This window comes from Fukomys damarensis, unplaced genomic scaffold (assembly GCF_012274545.1).
Source record: "Fukomys damarensis isolate Sample0158 unplaced genomic scaffold, DMR_v1.0_HiC HiC_scaffold_12, whole genome shotgun sequence".
Classification (NCBI taxonomy): Eukaryota; Metazoa; Chordata; class Mammalia; order Rodentia; family Bathyergidae; genus Fukomys; species Fukomys damarensis.
The window spans coordinates 24,643,544-24,664,570 of NW_022900924.1; positions in this window are offsets into that span (position 1 = coordinate 24,643,544).

A 21,027-nucleotide genomic window follows, 5' to 3' on the forward strand; every position below is an offset into this window, starting at 1 on the left:
TCTTTCACCTTAGTTGGAAAAATATCTTCTCAGTTCATGACTGTTTGTAAGACCCTCCTTCCTTATGTGAAAACATTTTCTCTGTAGTTTGTTTTATTCTTTTCACATTTCCTTTGCATGTCAATCTCCTCTCTAGGTAGACATTAGTAGCAATGTGATTCCTTGTTGGATGATTGCTAACTTTATTCTTGTGTAGGTGGTTGTTTTCTAAAACTAAAGGTTTGGATCAAAACAACTTAGTGATTATATGTAGACAGCCCAGATTTTCTTTCTGACATGCTGTTTCATACATTGAACTATTCTTTATGACTTTTAGCTCATAACCATGGAACAAAAAGTAATTTCTGGGCTTGTAGGGAAGCTTTATTTCTTCAAGAAATACCTTAATTCTCTTGGCAGGTTGCAATTTCTAGGATTAAAATGTAACACAGTTACTTCATTAAGTTTTCTTAGTGCCAGGTTTTTCTTCACAGGAGAATAAGAAAACATTTGCTAAAAATGATATTGTTTGGGGAAAGACTTTTAAGTAATAATGTCCATGAAATAGTTATTTTAGATAAATTTTAGAAGAATGATTAATATTCACAAAATGACATTAACCTTTGAATATATGAATAATATAAACATTTAAATTATTTTCATTCACTATTACTTATAAGTCAGCAATGTGATTTTATATAGTCCACAAGAATATGTTGTGCTTGTAATGTGAGTTCTAAAAGATGTTGCTTTATTATTTTTTGAAACAGAACAAATTTCAAAGTCAATATTAATTTTGAAAATACTCATGTAGTCTCACCATCTATTCTATTCTTTACAGCATTTCTTATGAGTATCCCCTCAGCACAAGATGTTATCTGCCAATGTAGAATAATTTTTTCCTCTTTTTAGAGGAATGATCTAAGAAAACCTATGGGGACTTTTCTAGGTGGCATTTCCTCAACCATTAATAGAATATATAATTTAGTGTGTTATTTTCATAACACTAAAATGTAGAAATAAAATAAGTTGAAAGCTGACCCTTGTTTCTTGTGAATTTCGAACACTTAAAGAGCTTAGTACACCTCTGGCATAGCTTTTTTTGTATTACTTTTATTTCTCTACAGTGGAATAACGTTCATGAGTACATATCACACTACTACCACTTTTCTGCCATTTAAATTTGCATAAAACCCTCTGTTTTCCATATTCAGAATTATATTTTTAATAGGAAATTTGGCTTCTGAGGATGCCAGGGGATAGATTACGAATGTTCTTGAGGTAGAAGCAATTAATATTGGCTACTGAAAATATGTCATTTTCATAGCTAGATGATAAAAAGTCCTACTAGTGAACTTTTAAAAGATTTCTTGGAATGGTTTTGCATCCTATAGATTATGAGTTCTTGAAATTGCTTGGCAGCAATCAAGGTTAGACCTCAGTAGCTACATTTTTACTGTGGGATTCTACCAGATTCAAAGTCAGGCATATTAATCCATATCATAAATTTCACTCATCTTGAAGAAATTTGGAACTAGTTAACCTGACTGACACTTAGAAACTATGTGACTGTGACCATATCACATATTCTCTAGTGAAAGTTCTTTGAACTTACAAAAGTTTCCAGTAATGGGTTAGATACTGGCCGTTCTGCTGATAATTGGTTGGGAGTTGGATTCTATAAATTAATCCAGTATATTTTCTTTGGATTTCTCAGTTATTCATATGCCTTATTTTTGTTACCTGGAAATAAAAGAACATCTATGAGTAGAAAATAGTACTCAAAAGTTATACCACAGATTGGACAGGTGGTAAACAAGCACTTACTGTGCTGTGTAGAAACTGTGATAAGGATTACAACAAGGTAATAAGGCATTAAGGTTGACCTTTAGAGTTTTTAAAGTCTTATGTTATACAAGGACTTTTTCCTCTCTTAACATTAACTATTTAAATAACTTATTTTTTAAGTTCATTCCCATTTTATAGAAAATATGAGGGTAGGTTATGACTTGCCTAGGACCTTGTGACCACTTAGTTACAGTTGTGTGTGACAAACAGTATTCTAATTTCAAATTTCCTTTATCTCACGACATTATGCAACTGTAGTTATTAGTTCAAGCAATTAAGAAGCATTAACTAGATAGCAATACTTTGATCAAATATAAAATTAAATATTTAAAAAGTAACAAGTTTATCTTAATATGAAACTGATAAAAAACAGATTAACATGTACATTGATTTGTTTTATGTGAGAAACATTGAACATGTTTTCTTTTCTTGTATTCAACCCCTTTCTTAAAGAACTTGCCTTTTGCATAACTCTGAGTTGAGCAACTCAATGTTCCAAACAAACAAACTCTGTCCCTTAATTTAAGGTTTGTAGGATCTGAGATCACTGTCTTACTTAAGGCAGAGGTATCAGTTTATCTCTACCATAATTTTTCTTTAAATCATAAAATACTGACTTCCAACTTCTGGGCCTATGGTCTGTCGGGTCAGGTCACCTCAGAGGCTGAGATGGCAATTCTGGGGTGGGCCCGAGGGGTAGTGTGCAAATGACTGAATCAGTGAGAGATCTACTTGTGAAAAACAAAGAAGGTAAACAGAGAAAAGTAGAAAGAACAGACCATTTGACCCCTAGCAAAAGAGACACAGAGAGAGAAAAAAAGGTTTCAGTGTGGTTATTGATGTGACTGTTCCCAGGTCTTTCACTAGGCAAAACTCAGTTTTACTTTCTGTTCTATGTGAAACACCAATATTCTCCAAATCTCTCTCTCATTGGAATGGATTTCTGTAAGAAAAGTGTCTGCTTAAGAGATACATTAATATTCTTAAAGAAATTTTCCAAGCAAATATTCATTTAAATATTACAAACAAATGTCTATGAGACATCAGGGTCACTTATCAATATTGAATGAAACAGAAGTATATCTACAGATTTTACAAAATTTTGCTTACTATTTCCAATTTACAGTACCAACAATATAGATTTAATGTTAGTCATAACTTTTGGTATAATTCATGAAATAATTTCTTATTTCTGAGAAATTATTGGGCAAATTATACAGATAATTTTATTAAACTGTAAATATTGACTGTATGTGACAGAGGTTGACATTCTTCAAAGTTATCATTTTTTCCTCTGTATAGTTTATTAGGGATGACATAAAGTTTACCAAACTGGATGGCTTACAAAAGTAATTTCTTTTTCAAAGTTCTAGAAGCCAGGAATCCAAAATCTCTTTAAAGACAGAGACAAGAATCTTTTCTATGCCTTTCTCTTAATTCCTGTTGTTGCTGGCAATCCTTGGTATCCTTGGTCTATAAATGCACTATAAAAAAATAAAATAAAAAAAAACACTTCAATTTCTGTCTATTGTCACATGATCTTCTCTCTGTATACTCTATTCTGTGTTTTTATTTTATACAGAGACTGAAATACTTGGTTTGGGACTGATTTAATTTAATATGACTTCATTTTAACTTGATTATATTTATCAAAACCCAATTTCCAAATAAAACCACCTTCATAAGTATGAGGAGTTAGGACTTTAACTTCCCATTTTAACACTCAGAGTTAATACATCATCTGAAAAATAAACAACGTAAAACATGATCCTAAAAGTTATAAAGTTTTAATTTCCAGAAATAAACTTGCTGTCAATTATTAATTTATTTAGATAAAAAGATCAAATAACATAGATAGAAGTGAACTACCATAGTTATAGCTTATATTACATGAGACAGTTTACACATTATTTTGTAGTATCTTATGTTTTAACATTTTTGTTGTTGCTATTTCAAACAATTATCATGTATTATAAGAATCACAAAAATCTGCATTACACCAATATACTTTCATTCTTTTAATTACTTTTCTTATGTAATCAGACTATTTCCCTCCATAAGTCTTAACATCTCACAAACATTCAAAAAATTGTGTTTAGATATTCTGAGGATTGTAGGTCATTTTAAAGGTCCTTTTTTTATTTTTAGTACCTGTGTTTAAAATTTAGAATAATTTAAAGCAAACTTTTAGATATTTTGATGGACCTTGTCTCTCTCTCTCTCTCTCTCTCTCTCTCTCTCTCTCTCCCTTTCTCACACACACACACACACACAATTAATAGCCAAACAAATAGATTTATTGACTTAATAAAACAAAGGAATGATTTAAAATGATTTATATAAAAAGATAAAGACAGCCTTCGTGGTGTGTGCCTGTTGGCTCAGCAGGAGATTGCAAGTTGAAAAACAAAGATGAAGATGAGGCAGGAGAATTACCAGTTGAAAGTCAAGACCTCTCTATGTGCTACAGTGTGAGAGCCTGTTCAATAACGACAACAAAAGAAAGAAAACATAAATCATAATGTAAAACACTGATTACTTTGTTTATAAATATATATTTTTATATTTATTTGTGATTATACAATCAGTTTGAGCTTAAAAAGAAAGAACAAACCATTGACGTGAAAATATTTTCACAAAGCATACAATGAGATTTGTAGTTCAGAAATTACAAAAATTTATATAAGTCAAATTAAAGAAAAAGAAAGGCAAATAGAGTAATTTGAAATCCTATAACTAGACAATTCATAGTAAATTAAAACTAAATGATCAATAAACACATTACTCAAAGTTATCACAAATTACTATTTGCTTTCACTTCTAGAAGTTTAGATCTAACGTTTGTCCCTAGTTTAAAATTTATGAAAGCTTTTGTCCTGCTCTTATTCTTGCTTACAATTTTTTTTCTTTTTCTCTGCTACAAATGCTTTACTTACTTTATTCCATAGCTGGGAACATAATATTATCAACTGTCTCAAATCCTTTTTTAGTAGTTTATGCATCAAAGGAAACAAGATAGGAAGTGTGGCAATGTTCTCTAGTGGAACTTCAGGTAACTGACTTTCGCTAACAGGTAGTTCAGCATTCCTTTCTTGCACCTAACAACTACCACCTAAAAAAGGAGAGGTATATTTTAGTGCATAATTTCCAAAGTTTTATTCTATGGACAACTAACTCAAAGACAGGTACATTACAGTGGAATGGTGTGGTAAGGCACAGTTCTCAACTGATGATGGCAGGAAAGCAGAGGATAGGGGAAAAGCCCCAGAACAGATAGATTATCAAAAGTAAGCCCCTAATTCTCCACGTCCTCCACCTGAGCTCTATCTTCTAATAGCACAGTCAGCTATCAACAGCATTAGATTAATCCACTGATGAGTATTACACACCCATCAGCCAATCGTCTCTCCAGGAACTCCTAATACCATCAAGTTGAGAGTTAAGATTAACTAGCACATCGAATTTATTTGTTTGTATTTATTGTGATAATATGTAACATCACTGAATGTTTTATCTTCACAATTATTTATTTTGCATGGTATAACAATAAAATATAAAAATACAACATAAATAAAATAGAATATTAACACATACATGTGTATATAGTTAAATAGCTTAAGGGCATTTGCATTTAGAAATGTTCAATATCCAAATAGAAATATATTACTGATTAAAGGATGGCATTGGGGAGTATGGCAAAAGTATCACACAACTGCATGCTGTAGTAAGAAAAAACGGTTAACAATTGTGAAAGGAGGTGAACAAAAGTGGTAGAACAATGAGAAGATGGGAACACACCTACCACACACACATTCTTCTCTCTCTGTTCTCCATACCAACTTTGCAAACACCTGGACATAAGAATATTGTTAGCTGCAGAAAAGTACATCAAAAAATAAACTTTAACTTGACACATGGAAACGCTGAGAACATCTTTTCTACATCAGTTTCTTAGGTGCATTTCATTAAAATATGTCTTTCCAACCTTGTCATTTAGTCACTAATTCTCTGTCAATCTTCTATGTCACCTTCTTGGCAGGATTCTGACAAAATACAGAGGGTCAGTTAAGCCTTTTGACACTCTTTGCCACTACCGGTTTATTAACTAGGTAAAGCTAAATATATTCTTTCCATTATCTATTTCTAAAAAGTGGCTCTGCACAAGGGAGCACCTCATCTCAACTTTCCAACTTACCAAGTGCCTTCTCCTTCAGTCTCAAGAAGAATAAGCAAGCTTATGAGTTCCTCTTCAACATAATTTAGGTTGCATTAACTGCAATGGCTAGATAAATCTTTTTGCTAATAAAAATGAGTTCTTTTCAGAGATCATTTCACATAATTTGAACATTTTCTTCATTTTCCTTTCACCTTTTCCCTAAAGCCTCTCTTATTGTTAATTATACTAAAAAGTCACTAAAATATCTTTCAGTTAGGGCCACATTATCTGAACGGGGTCAGCAGCAACCTCACTCTGAAGCACATTCAGCCTGTCTGGGGCTGCCTTTCTGAGTGTGCCTGTTTCACAGCATTTCTCTTACCGCAGGGACAATGCAGTATATTTCCCTGCAGTCAGTTCTAGGAGGGCAGCTTTTCCAACGCCAGTCATGACCAAAAGAAAGATCGCTTGCCATCAAAGTATTTAGAAACAGAGATTTTTAAAATATGAAATTCATGAAAACTGTATTCTACAAAATGACCCTTAGAGTTTACAAGTCCTTTGATAGTGTAAGCAACAGGCAAATTTAAGTATAACTTTTTAAGATGCTTTCTAAAATCAAATTTTTGATAGATCTCTAATCTTATCAAAATTTAACACTGAAAAGGGATACACAGGTTTTGAATTTACATATTTAATAGGTGGCATATGGTAATGTATGGGAGTATTAAATTTTCAGCACAATAAGAATCTATTTAATTCACAGAAAATTTAGATTTTTCACGCTTTTATTCTTACCATCATGTTTTTACTCTTTAGTTAATTGAAAAAGTTGGGCAACTTTCAGTCTTTATGGACCTCCAGCATCCTAGTTGGGAGCCCATGTGAATTTGCACACACGCCTATACTCACATTCACACAAATATCATGTAAATATTTGGCCTGGCATTACTGATACCCTGCCTAATGTGAGTACACACTTCATTAATTCTTCTGTGTGCGTCACTTTGTTATCTTAGAAATTCCTATGGCAGCAGACCATAAAGCTAGGTCATTACCTTTTATTTCTGACACATACATTTTTTGGTCCTAAGTCAAACTGTTCTTGTTTATCTTTATTTTGTTGTTGTTGTTTGATTTTTTTTAGATGATTTAACATCAGGCTTTGGGGTACCTCAGTGCTAGAGCAATTCTCCAACATATGCAAGGATCTGGGTTTAATTTTCGAGTAAGGAGGAAAAAAAAAGGTTTAAATTCATGAAAACTTATCTGTAGAAAAAATAGTTATATTTAGCAAAGTTTTGTAATAGATTATATCACCAGATTTATGCCTGAACAATTTAAATAAATACAAATATATGAAAGGAAAAATTAGTACTAAGTATTTGATAATGATAAATATAAATATACATTTGGGAAGCAGCTTCATTTTATTTTGGGGAAGCCTTCCAACTACAAGTATGACAAATGTCTTCATGAGAACAAAACATATTTCCAGATAAAAAATAACAAAGCACTCTTTGTTTAATAAAAACAGTCAACGGAATAGATTGAAATTTTCTCTAAAGGTCACAGCTTTATTCAATTATCTACAAAAACTACTATTTTATTTCCAACTCTTTTGCCTGCAAAATATCTGTGTAAATTATTTTGGGGGATCCAATTGTTTCTTTCTTCTCTGCTTGATATGTGAGAGTCCAAGGAGAGCAACCTAGAAATTTCACTTTTATCCTTGTGATCTCTTGGCTGGACAGGGTCAATAGAGAACTGCTCTGATGCTCAACTAATAACAAATTAAGAAAAACAGAAACAGGAACAACAAATGACCTACATAAGACAAGAAGATGAGTAAATAAAGAAAATAAATTAGCCTCAATTAACTTATTTCAGAATATGCAAACATTTGTGTCATTTCCAAATGAAAACTTTATTCTTCATTACAGATGTTAGCATGTGGGCGTGAGATTATGCATGTGTGTGTTTGGGGCAGGACTGGCGTTTTATATTTATTTAAATTTAAATATTTCCTTTTTGAGGAAAACTAATCTATCTTCTTTAATCATATAATTTTACTTTTAAAGTTATTTGAAATTATTCATGTTAGAGAGGAATGGTTAAATGAATTTATTCAGCAATTAAACTCAGTATGAAAGAGAACTTTTATAAAAGTACACTGCTTGAGTTTACTCTACTATGAATCCATTTTTACTGAGGTTTGACTATTAACATCACTACTTTTGTTCTTTTAAAATTTTAAATTCCATTGTTTTTCACTGTAATCTATTGTTATACCTTCTCATAGTTGCCTAGGATCTTACAAAGAGCTTCTACATTTCTTTATCCTGTGTCTCAAATCACTCCATTAAAATTTTCCAGACTCTGTGTTGGAAGTAGAAAAGCTGTATGAAAATTCTTGGTGGATAATATGAAATGTGGTTTCACTGTAATAGCCACTTATACCATGGTTGCCAAACCATTGCAACTAATTCATGAGTCAAATCTAGAGTATCCAGAAAGAAGGCTTCTTTACCCGCTTTGAAAATCTGTAAATGTAGATATCCTGGATCTCTTCTGGGGACTTGCTGTCTTGCATCTTTTCTGTCTTACTGAGAACACATCTTTTCAGAAGTAGTTATTGTCCCACTCCAATTTCATTCCTTTGCTGCTCTAGGGACTGTGGTTCTCATGTTCTAGGTCTGTAAATAGTTCTATTTTGTGCATTTGCTCTATTAAAGCTCTTTCCACAGCATGCTCAAGGTATTTTTATAGCTTAGGGGGCAAATTTTTTGTTTTACTGCTTCATAAAATCATATTGCTGCATTTGGAATAACTTGTAATTCTCCAGTTTATTCATTCACTCAACATTAATTATTGATTACCTAGTATATACCTAGAGGTGTGATGATAGGTACTAGAATTAAATAATAGACATGAAGACATGCTCCCTTCCCTCACATAGTTTTAAATTTGGCAAAGTTAATGGTGTTCTGAGGAAATCTTTATTTTTATCAGGAGACATCTTTGTTTATTTAGAACAGAAATGCACTCTTCTGGAGAAACTATTTAATATTATTTTCTCTTCAGGCAACAAATCACGTATTTTTTGGTGTGTGTTCTGTCACTTGCTATCAAGCAAACACTGTACATTCTTTAAATTCCAATCCAACAAGAATTTCAGTGCTATATCACGACAGAATTTTAAATGTAAAAACAGCAATCTTCTTTTTATTTTTATCTAAATTATTAATTGTAAGTTCTTTATCTCTTCAGCACTCATGTTACCATTCCCATAAATATCTGTGGTCCAGGCATTCCTGTAGGGAAAATCAATTATGAGATAATAATGTAATTAACCTATAATCAATACCCTTCAGTGTTTATTCTCATTTTTTATTACCCATTACTAATTAATACTTAACATAAAAACATTTCTTAAAGCCACCATTGTTACTTTCTTCTGAACTGCAGCACTCAATTGGAAGCTGTCATAATCTTCTGTTCCTCAAAAGTATTGTCCATATGTCCACAAAATATATTAAAAATACATTTAAACCATATTATCACATGCATAAAAATTTTCAGTAAGTCTGTGCAGTGTTTTTAGGATTAAATCCAAGTTGTTTAACATAGCCAGAGACCCTGTATTATCATCTTGCCACAGTTGTTTTTTCTGGGCAATACCTACCGGGCAAAGAGCTTAAGGAATATACCTGTAATCAAAAAATGATGAGTTTATCAGCTCTGTAGAAAAAAAAAAGGGGGGGGGTACCATGAAAGACAATCAGATGTCTCAGTAACAATGTGCAAAGAGACTGATTAAAATTTTGAGTTTCTGGTTAGGTGATTTGAGTGAGTATTTAAAAAAAAGGGAGGTTTTCTCTAAATTATGTGTTTGCAGAAATGAGGATAAATATGACATATATTAATGATTTTTTTAAAATTCACAAGAACTGCATGGGTGTTAAAGTCTACAACTAGTTAAGGAGCAAGAGTCATTAATGTTGTCTAGGAAAGGTAGATGTATGCTTGTTTTAGTATTTTGCACGGTATTCTTGGTTTTGTTCCTGCTTGTATTTACAAAACACTCCTATTTTTATCTTACTTTATCACATAACTATCTGGTGCTTATTTGTTGTCATTGTTCCCCTACTTGTTTCTGCTTAGCAGAGAGCACCATGAACAATCTGGGGTTACTAGCTAACTTGTGAAAGTCAGTTATATTTTCTCCATATCTCTTCATATTCCTGCTTCTCATGTGGTGTGCCCTGAACTTCATAAGATGCGTGGGCATTGTCTACCATTTCTTGCATTTTTTACTTTTTTCCTGTTATTCAATTCTTATCCATTCCACCTTTTGTTGGCTAACCCATAAGAATTTTTAAACAGAATTTTTAATTTCCCTGTAGTTTTTAAGGTACCAGAAATCAAACTCAGGACCTTGAGCTTGCTAGGCAGGGGCAGCACCACTGAGCTACATCCTTGGCTGCAGATAGAATTTTTAAAAAGAATTTTTAAAAGACGTACAGTGAAGTTGAAGACATTGCAGAGAATTCCCATATATCTTCTCAACCAGTTTTTCCTATCATTAAACTGCACTATCATATTTTAGTCAGAAGTCTTCAAGTATTTATGGTTTTTTTTTTGTAGGTTATTTTTATTAATACATGTTTGCAGCTGGGGATTTGGCTCAGTAGTTCTGCTGCCGGCCTCACAATACATGTTTTCAGTACATGGTGATTGCATTTATCATGGGGAGTTAGTTCATGTACATAACACCTCCTAATTCTATTTTGTTCCCTTCCTTTCCCATCCCTCTCTGCTCCTTTCAACTATTGCTCTGTTTTTCAATTACAAAAGCTCTATCTCCATATTTTCAATATTCTCTTTTTAAAATATCTTTTATCTTCCTTACCCATTTCTTCTCATAATTGTTTAGTTTTTAGTTTTTACCTAACATCTTTTTCCCTTTCAGAAAACCTTTCAACAAAGAACATTAAATTTACTTGTGTTTTCTTGAGCTTCTTTTTAGCTGTGACAAGATTTCATATTTTCTTTGTTTACAATGATATTGAAAACTTTGAAAAATAGTCACAGCGGATTTTGTAGAATGCTCCTGTCTTTAAAAATTGATTATTTTTCATGATTATCTTAGGCTTATGGGTAAATAGCAGGAAGAATATAGAGGTAAATTGCCATTTTTCATCACACCATACAATGGGTAAAAACTATCAATATTGATTTATTAACTTTTGACTTTGAATCATTGAAGTAGTGATTGTCAAATTTTTGCACTGTAATTTTATTTTTTACCTCCCAATTTTCATAGTGAATTCTTTGGAAGGAATTCATTATGTGAAGCAGTACTATACAAAGGACATTATTTTGGGTTTTTCATTTTTTATTTATTCAATCAATCATTTTTTTGTCTGTAGATATTTATTTTGTTCCTAGTGTTATGATTTCATAACATTTTGTTAATTTTATTTAATTTTCACTCAGATTACTTTTGGCTTTGGCTGTTCAGAGCTCTTTCTTTTGGTTCCTGTGCCCTGTGGGTACAGCCTCTCAGAGTTGCTTTGTTTTGTCGATGAGCACTTCCTCGCTATATGGCACTTGAAGATGCTCTAAGCTCATGTGATGTTTTCCTTGCTTTAAAAAATCAATAACTTTGAGCTATTCATTTATCCAAGAAGTCTGTTTTTTGTTGCTATTGTTGATTTTTAAAAATTTAACAATGGTTATTAGAAATCAAGACCTGAGCAGTAGGTCTGTTTTTTTCCTACCCAGATATCAGATTCGCATAATTGGCAGTGCAAGGAAACGTGTATACACACATAGGATTAACATGTATCTATAAATACTTATATATGTAATCACCTATCTATATTAAATGAATAATGTATTCTTCTTACCCCAAACTTTAACCTATGTGGTTTATTATAGTGTACTTTCTATATGTAAATTTCCACTCCAATAATGAGAAATCTCAATTCTATCATTTACCATACATTTTCATACTTTTAACATTCGTTTCCAGTACCAGTATCAAAATTTTTTACCCACACTCAAATGGGAAACAATTTTGTCATCTAGAGAATAGTCTGATGTGCTGTTCCTTTTGTATTTGGTCTCATGAATTCTGTACATTTCCTAGTTAGCTATGCCAACTCTTTCCTCCCTTGCTCTCTATATTAAGAAAGTTTCTTTCTTTGTAATACAACTTGATTCTTTTTTACAATTTACACTCATTCTTTGAGTCTCAAAATATCTTAAGTAATGATCTTTTAGTTTGCAAATATTAACATTTACACTTTTGTTGTGATGGCTTATGAATACTGACAAATACATAATGTCATGTATTTACCCCTGTGGTATTACATAGAATAGTTTCACTGCTCCATAACTAGTCGTTGCTTCATCTATTCATCTCTCCTTCTTCTTTTAAGTCCCTAGAAACTATTAATCTTTTTACTGTGCATATAGTTGTGCTGCACACAAAATATATTACTACCATAATATATAATATTACACAATACCTTAGTGCACTTGAAAATTTTTATTTAAGGATTCTGTCTTTTTTTTTTTTTTTTTTTTTTTTTTTTTTTTGCTAAATAGCCCATATCCCTTTACTCTTCAGTAACAGTCTGTGCTAGGTATACATACTAAAATTCATTTAATTTACCAATTTATTAATGAAAATATACATTGATTATTATCAGCTTCTGGAGACTATTAAAAAAGATGATATCCTACTTATTTTTAAAACTCTTTAATGGGCATCCATTTCATACATTGGTTTATAAAGTTGTGTTTCCATAAGGTGACCAAAATAAATTACATTCTATTAAAATTATATGCATCTGTTTTTCTTGTAATCAACTGAAAGCCTTTTAGGAACTTAGCAATATAAATCATGTCTGTATCTATAGGTTTTGTTGAAGATGTTTTTTTCTTTGTAAAGTGTTGGGATTGAAGCCAGGTTCCCACACATACATATTTTGAATGCTCTCTTGAGCTACAATCTCAGGCTTTAATGAGTGTTTTTATTGAATGAATTTGCCCTGGCAATGTACACAATAATTTACTTGTCTCTTGCACACACACATACACACACACACACACACAAACACACACACATACAGATTCAATACATCACCTCAAATAAACATTAAAACACTTATGCTTTTCATTTTGAATTTTAAATGTCTCTTCTTCAAAAGTTTAGTCTACTATTTCCTTCAAATAAAAAAATAAAAATAAGAATTTGAAACTACTGGAAAATCTATTTTAGGATCTTTTCACCTGAATCATTAAAAAAAATGGTACACATTAATAAAATTAGAGATTTAACTCTACTTGAAAAACAACTGTTCATTTTATTTCTTTACTGCCAAAACAATCTTTCTTGATTGGGCTTTTTGTGGCATAGAAAATGAACTCTTTCTACAATAAATACTTGTGAAATATCATTCAATATTATTGCTAGAACAAAGAAAATTCTATTCTCTTTAATTTAGTTCAGCTCTAATTACATGTCATCTGAAAGAAATAATAAACCATGTGTTACTTTAAAAGTCCCAAGATAGAGAGTGAAATCACAGTTTAATTGATCTGTGAAGAAAGAAAATTATTTAGCATTTCAAAATAACTTTCTAAATTAGCCAGATGTATACTTAAAATAGAGTGATTTACATAATCATTTGTATACTAAGTTCTTCTATTTTATAGAAAATATTTGGAAGTTTTATTACACTTTGCACTAATATAATGTAAAGATAAGACACTAGCTGCAGTAAATTATTGTTGTTTGTGATAGTTGTGTTTATGAAGTCACAGTGAACACTGAATTGAAGAATCCTGACTGCACCGTTGCCACAAACAGAAATACAGTGTTATTTTTCCACAAACCTCTGGTCACATACTTTCATTAACAAATCAATACATAACCTTGCTTTTGTTGTGTGTGTGTGTGTGTGTGTTTCTGTTTAAATAAATCTTATTTAATGTACATTGTTGATTTATTACCACTGAATTTAAGGCTAATTCTACTTTACTTGTGATGCAAAAAAAAAAAAAAAAATTATTGACATGCTTAAGCTTTATTGTCACATTGATTAGCTAGAAAGACAGCTAAAATATTAATAACACACACGCATTTGTGAATCTTTGGGTGTCAGGATCTTTCCCTTTCCATTGTTTCTTGGGTTCCATGGGCTGGGAAGCTCTCCTCTACCATGTCCTTCCACCATGATGTTTCTGCCTTGGATACAGAAGACCATGGATTGCAACATTAGAAATTGTGAGATGAAATTAAACTTAAGCATGGAAATAAAACTTTTTATTTTTTAAATCATTTACATCAGGTAGTTTGTCCAAGCAATGAAAACTCTTTCATACAAAATATTAAAACCAATAAGTAAGGTCATTGCTGTGACTATAACTGAGTATATAGAACATAAGCCTTTGGAACTTGTTCGCAGGAGTTATTTGTAAAGGTTTGGAAGCTAGACATGCTGGCTAGAGAGACTCCGGAATGCCTTCTGTAGCGATTAATGGGTCATTCTAGTGGGAGATCTGAATGCTGATAGGAATACAAAATGTAATGACTTTTGTGTTGTAGTAGGAATAAGCACTTTGCTAGGAATTGGACTAGAGGTGATGGATGCTACACTCCGGCAAAGAAGTTGTGTGTTTTTTATTCATTTCACAAAACTTAATGTGAGGTTGAATTTACAGGTAATAGGCTACCTAAATTCTATTCCACTAGTTTTAATATTTAGATCTTTGATCTATTTTGATTTTAGTTTAGTGCACAATAAAAGATATAGGTCTATTTGAAACCCAATATATAGAGTCAAGTTGAAACCCATTTTTCCAGCAATATTTATTAAAGAGGCTATCCAGTGAGGATGGTTGGCTCCTTTGTCAAAGATGAAGTGGCTAAGTGTGTCTGGAGTTGATTCTGCATCTTCTAATCTGTTCTACTGATCATCAGTCTGTTTCTTTGCTAGTACCATGCTGTTTTTGTCACAGTAACTTTGTAGTACAGTTTTAAATTGGTGATTATGATATCCCCTACCTTGTCTTTGTTGCCTAGAATTGCTTTTGCTATTCTAAGTCTCTTCTTGATCCAAATGAATTTTTGGATTGTTTTCTCAAGCTCTGTGAAATATGCCATTGGAATTTCAATTGGAATGGCATTGACTACACCGCTGTTTTGGAAGTAGTGCCATTTTCACTAGATTGGTTCTTCCTATCCAGGAGCAAGGGATATCTTTGCATTTTTGGATATCCTCTTCAATCTCTTTTTACAGAATGTTGTATTAAAACAGAAACATTAAATTTGGTGGAAGAGTGGTTAGGGAGAACTCTTGAAGACACTTGTGTAGGAAAAGATTTTATGAACAAAAACTCAGTTGCCCATGAACTAGCACAAAAAATCAATAACTGGGATCTTCTCTTATTAAAAAGTTTTTTCACAGCAAGAGAAACTACCATCAGAGTGAAGAGATAACCTACGATGTGGGAAAAAAATTTACCAACTGTTCCTCAGACAAAAGTCTACTATCTATAATATATAAAGTATTTTTAAAAATCAGACCTCCCAAATTTAAAGATCCAATCCAAAAATGGGTATCTGAAATAAACAGACATTTCTCAGACAAAGAAATAGAAAAAGCAAATAAACATATACAAAAAGTGTTAAGCATCACTGGTCACTTGAGAGATGTAAATGAAAAAACACTGAAATTCCACCTCACTCCAGAAAGAATGGCTATTATCAAGAAATCAACCAATAACAAATTCTGGTGGGCTTGTTGGGAAAAAGAAGCACTGCTCCACTGCTGGTGGGAGTGTATACTGGAACAACCAATGTGGAAATCAGTAGGAAGATAACTAAAAAGCCTAGGATTAGAGGTCCCATTTGATCTAGCTATTCCCCTGCCGTGTATCTTTCCAAAGAAATTAAAATAATTATACTGCAGTGACATATGCATACCCCTGTTTACAGTAACATAGTTTGTCATAGCTAAAACTTGGCAAAAGCCTAATTATCCATCAACAGGAGACTGGATAAAGAAGATGCGGTGGCATTTTAATAAAATGGAGTACTACTCAGCCATAAAGAATGAGAAACTAGAGACATTTATGGCTAAATTAATGGACTTTGAGGTCATACTCTTAAGTGAAATATAGGACAGACATGCGTAACTACCAAATAGTTTCTGTGGTGTGAGAAACTAAAAGTGTAAATAAGGATCAAAATGTATAGTAAATAATTTGAAATAGAAAGAAAAGGTCCAAAGGGGAAGGAGAAGTGGGAGGGCTAGGGGGAAAAAAAGGTAGTAGACTAATTGATCTGTTGGATGGAATTTCAAAGTGGTCCAACATTTAGGCTGTGGTGTGGGTACTGATGGATGTTTTCAGACAGATATAGTAAGAATCAGATGAAAAATTATAAGAACTAGCAGTTTGGTCAGAAAAGCAGTTCAGAAGGTGGGAACAAAGCAGTGGTGATTGCTGGAGAAATTAGTACTGTTTTAAAAAAATCAAGTACTTTGCACTGGTACAATGGGAAAAATGCCTTCCGGGATTTTAAGGAACTGGCCAGAAACTGTATGAAAGCCTCAGAAAATTTTAAAGAGTTTGATATGAGAAGAGAGCCTCAGGGTGCCTCCTTCAGTATGAGCTTGCTTTGGAAGTGTTTCTCAGTGCTCAATTTTTCAGACATTAAGAAGCTACCATTGTCATGGTTTAAGAAGACCAGGCTACTGTTCATGCTGGTGGCAGACCTTAGCATCCTCCATGTGACACTGGTTTCACAAGCATGCAGAATGAAAGAGAAAGGGGCTACAGATGTTTCCATCTGGACTTCAAAAGAAGAGTGGGGTGGGGGAAGGATGCTACCAGGAGTTGCTCAGAAGACAAGACAAGAATATAGTTTCTCTGGTGTGAATAAACTGTAATAGTACATAAGATCCTAATGAGATAACTGTCATTGTGAGATGGGAAGAAAATGGCTAAAGGTGTAGGGAAGGAGGGAAGGGTAGGGGAAAGGGAATAAGGGAAAGAAAAAAAATAGGAGAAAATGAAAAAATGGAAATAAAATGTTTGTAAATGGGGAGGGGAAGAGGGGTTGAAGGAAGGGCAGGGACAAGGGGAAAAAAATGAGAACCAAGACCTGTCATGTAAAGGTACAGGATCCCAATAATGAATGTGACTTTACTATATACCTAAAATGTACCAATAAACTCAATGAGGAAAAAAAAAGAATATTTGTAAAAATAAAAAATATGGAACCCCAAAAATATAAATTTCAAAATTTCTGATATTAATAAAAGTTTAATAGGAATGTAAAGAATCAAAAAAAGAAAAAAAAACAGGGGGTGGCGGGAGGGCAGGGACAAGGGGAAAAAATGAGAACTAAGACCTGTCATGTAAAGGTACAAGATCCCAATACAAGATCCCAATGATAAGTGCAACTGTTCTGTATACCTGAAATGTACCAATAAACTCAATGAAAAAGAAAAAGAAACAAAACAAACAAATAAACAAAAAACAATCAATTGGAATGCAGTTCAAACCACCACAGATGTTAGAGTTAGCAAACTAGGACATTAAAGCAACTTTAACTAACAACTGTATAATACATAGAAGTAAAGTGGAATCAACTGACCTTAAAAAATAATTATTGAAGATATGGTATAATTAGGTTTTGTAATGGAGCCCTAACATTTGGGAATAATATAATGATATAGATTAGTAAATCAACATGCAGAAGGGAACATAAAAATAAATTCTTAAGGGATTATTTTAACAAGCAAAAATATGATTGTAAAAAATATCAGATTTGGGGGTCATTGCAATGAGAGTCAGTCTTTCTTTTGCATTTACTACCTGGGTGATTTTGGACAAAATTTAAGCTCAATGAGTCTCGGTTTTCTTATTTCTAGTATAGAGATGATAACTCACACTAGCATAAAATATTTTGAATTTAATGACAGACTACTTATATTAATATATACACATATACATTTATACTTATACAATGAGTACATACACCTCTATACAAACACATGTAAACATAAATTTGCATGACGTTTTGAAATATGACTATCAATAAATATAGAAAGAGTCAACAAGGTCAAAATGTATGTAACATTGGAAAACAACATACATTTCTCCTTTATCTTGGATATCCTTTAGATACTTTTATAAAGTTAATTTTATTAAATATCAAAACTATTTAATATTTCTGTTCATGCCATGTGATGAACACAAAGATTTAAAAATAAGGAGAAATTAGACTAATCAATGTGCAGCTTACAAATAGAGATGAATTCAGGGATGACTGCACAGTTATCAGAGTTACAAAAGGAAATTTTCAAAACTGAAAGAACTTGCTCATTTTAAGTTTACAGTAGGTCAACCAGTCTGAGAAAAACTGATTAAGAAGAATGTAAAGAAGTTCTAAAGAAGTTCAGATTATAAATTTGTGCTATCCTTTCATTTTTTAATAAAACAACCTAGAAAAGAGCTTAGATCTTATAGGTGAGTGGAATGGATATTCATTTCTGTGCTTATTTCTATATAAAAATATCTTTTTAAATTTTTTTCACAGAGTAACTTTATAGTTTTCCTATTATATTAGTCCATTGTGGGGCCAAATTTACTTACACATATGACATAAAAAGGATTTATATAATTCGTAGAAAGGATTTATTTGGCTCACTGTTCCAGCCCATAGTTGGCCATCTCCAAAGCAGAAACAGAGTGGAGAAGAAAGCTGCTCACTTTGTGTTATCCAAGAAGCAGAATCACAGCAAGAAATAGCCACAGAAATTACAGAGCCCCAGGGACCAAGAATACATGCTTCTAGGTCCTGCCCCTAGGGACTCACCTCTTCAACCTGGCCCACCTCCCAGCAACACATTCAGCAAAAAACTTAACTTTCAAAAGCTACACTTTTGAACATAAAGCCTTTTGAGAGATGCTTTTTACCCCATCCTGACAACAACTCCCAGGAAACTTATATGAATACAGTAATGAGCCATTTTGATAGATTCCACTACATGTCTAATTTCATGACTAGGAAAAATCAAAATTTTCTTCTGATAAATGATTTTTCTTCCACAACATAAATGTAATTTTAATGAGATATTTAAAGCTAAGATAGACTAAGTGGTATAATGTTAGTGAACACCACAACATTTCCAAATGAATTTGAATTTTCATGTTTCATACTAGTAAGTTTAAATTTTAAAATTTAAAAATGAAACTATGTATACCATCACAAAAATGTTTAGATTTATTGTACTTAAAAAGAGTACTTAAAACTTTTAAGAACATCCTTTTTGTATTTGTACAGCTTTCTCTTTTGTATACAAGAAGTACAATAAGAAAGTCAAGCTGAGTGCAAATGTCTCTGTAATATTATTTTACTTATTTGTCTTACTATTTTACTTTACTTGTATTTATCAATGATATTACTGGGATTTGGAAAGTAGTCTTGTAGCTTAACTTTTTTTTTGCTGATCCTGACTTGTTGGCTTTAGATGACATTATGTAGCATAGACAAAGATGAATAAAATGAAAACAGTTACAATCTTGTAAACTTCATTTATGGATCTGATCTGAAATGCTTAAAATTTACTCTATCAATCTACTCTACTTTTTAAATTTTATATGAATATAAACAAATAACAGAAGCAGTCTTAATCCTTAGGATAAGCACTTTGCAAAGAAGGGCTAGTAAGTGATCTTGGAACCATATTTGTGCTTGCCGTTGAGACAAGAGGCTACTAAACTGGTATTATCCAGGACTTCATGTGTTATGTCTCAACTGAAATATTTAGATATATCAGAATCTATCGAGATATTTGAGACTCAGTGTGTTCTCAGTTTTTTTTTTTTTTTTTTTTTTTTTTTTACACAAAACCCACACACATTTCAGGTGAGGAGCTGTGTTTAGTTACTTTATAAAGGTGGATGAATGTCAGACACTATTGACTCTAGGATCCTGTTAAACCTATCTCTCCTTTTTCAGTCCACTTAAGAAAAATCAAATTGTACACACACGAGCAAGATCTCTGGGAAGAATCTTTAAAAATATCTCGAAATGGAAAGTTTCATAGTACTGTACTGACTAATTTGTTTTTTAATTAGAGCAGTGAAAAAATAAGATGATGATATTTTTGCATGGATAAAAAAGTAAAAGCTATTATACCAAATAAAGGGTAAAGAAACTACTGATGATGAGGTCTCAGTTAAAAACTCGTTCTCATTTACTTCCTTAGCCCTTCCCCTGTTATTGCTTATGTCCTAAAATGACTGATTTATACTGATTTTTAGTCATTATATGACCTTAATGAATATAAATTGGACATTTTGGTTCACAATAATTTGTTACTCATTAAGATAGACAATAAAATGTATACATTTCAGAAAATATTATGATTGCAATTTTTCTTCAAATATATTTAGTTCTGTGATGAACATTTATCTTAAATAAAACCCATTAAGTGCTATTTTTGGTCAAAATATGCTACTTTTGCACAGATCCTTGAAGCATTGCTTTTTACCTCATCTATCCCCACTCTCTCTGTTGTATACAACTCTCATTTATGATAATTAGGAGCAAGAGAACAATTTTAGAAAGTCTGATAATGTTACTGCAATTTCACACCAATTAGCACAAATCATAAGAACATTGTATTTCTGTGACTTATGACCTTCAGTTTCCTCCTGAACATTGGTTTGAGTGGATAGAACTGGCTATGTACAGTGGACATACAGCTATGCCACTTATCAACTACACTAACTTTTAACTACTGTAAATGCAACAACTAATTGTATCATACCAAGAAACTTTTTAATGTATGACTTGAACTTCATTCCCTAATACATTTATAAATATTCAAATGGATATGTTCATATCCTCAATATTTTTCTGTGACAAAAACCACCTCAAACTTCACATCTTCCTGAGAGTAGGGCTAGAACACATCTTTAAATAGTATTTATTTACTTAAAATGTAGACTTC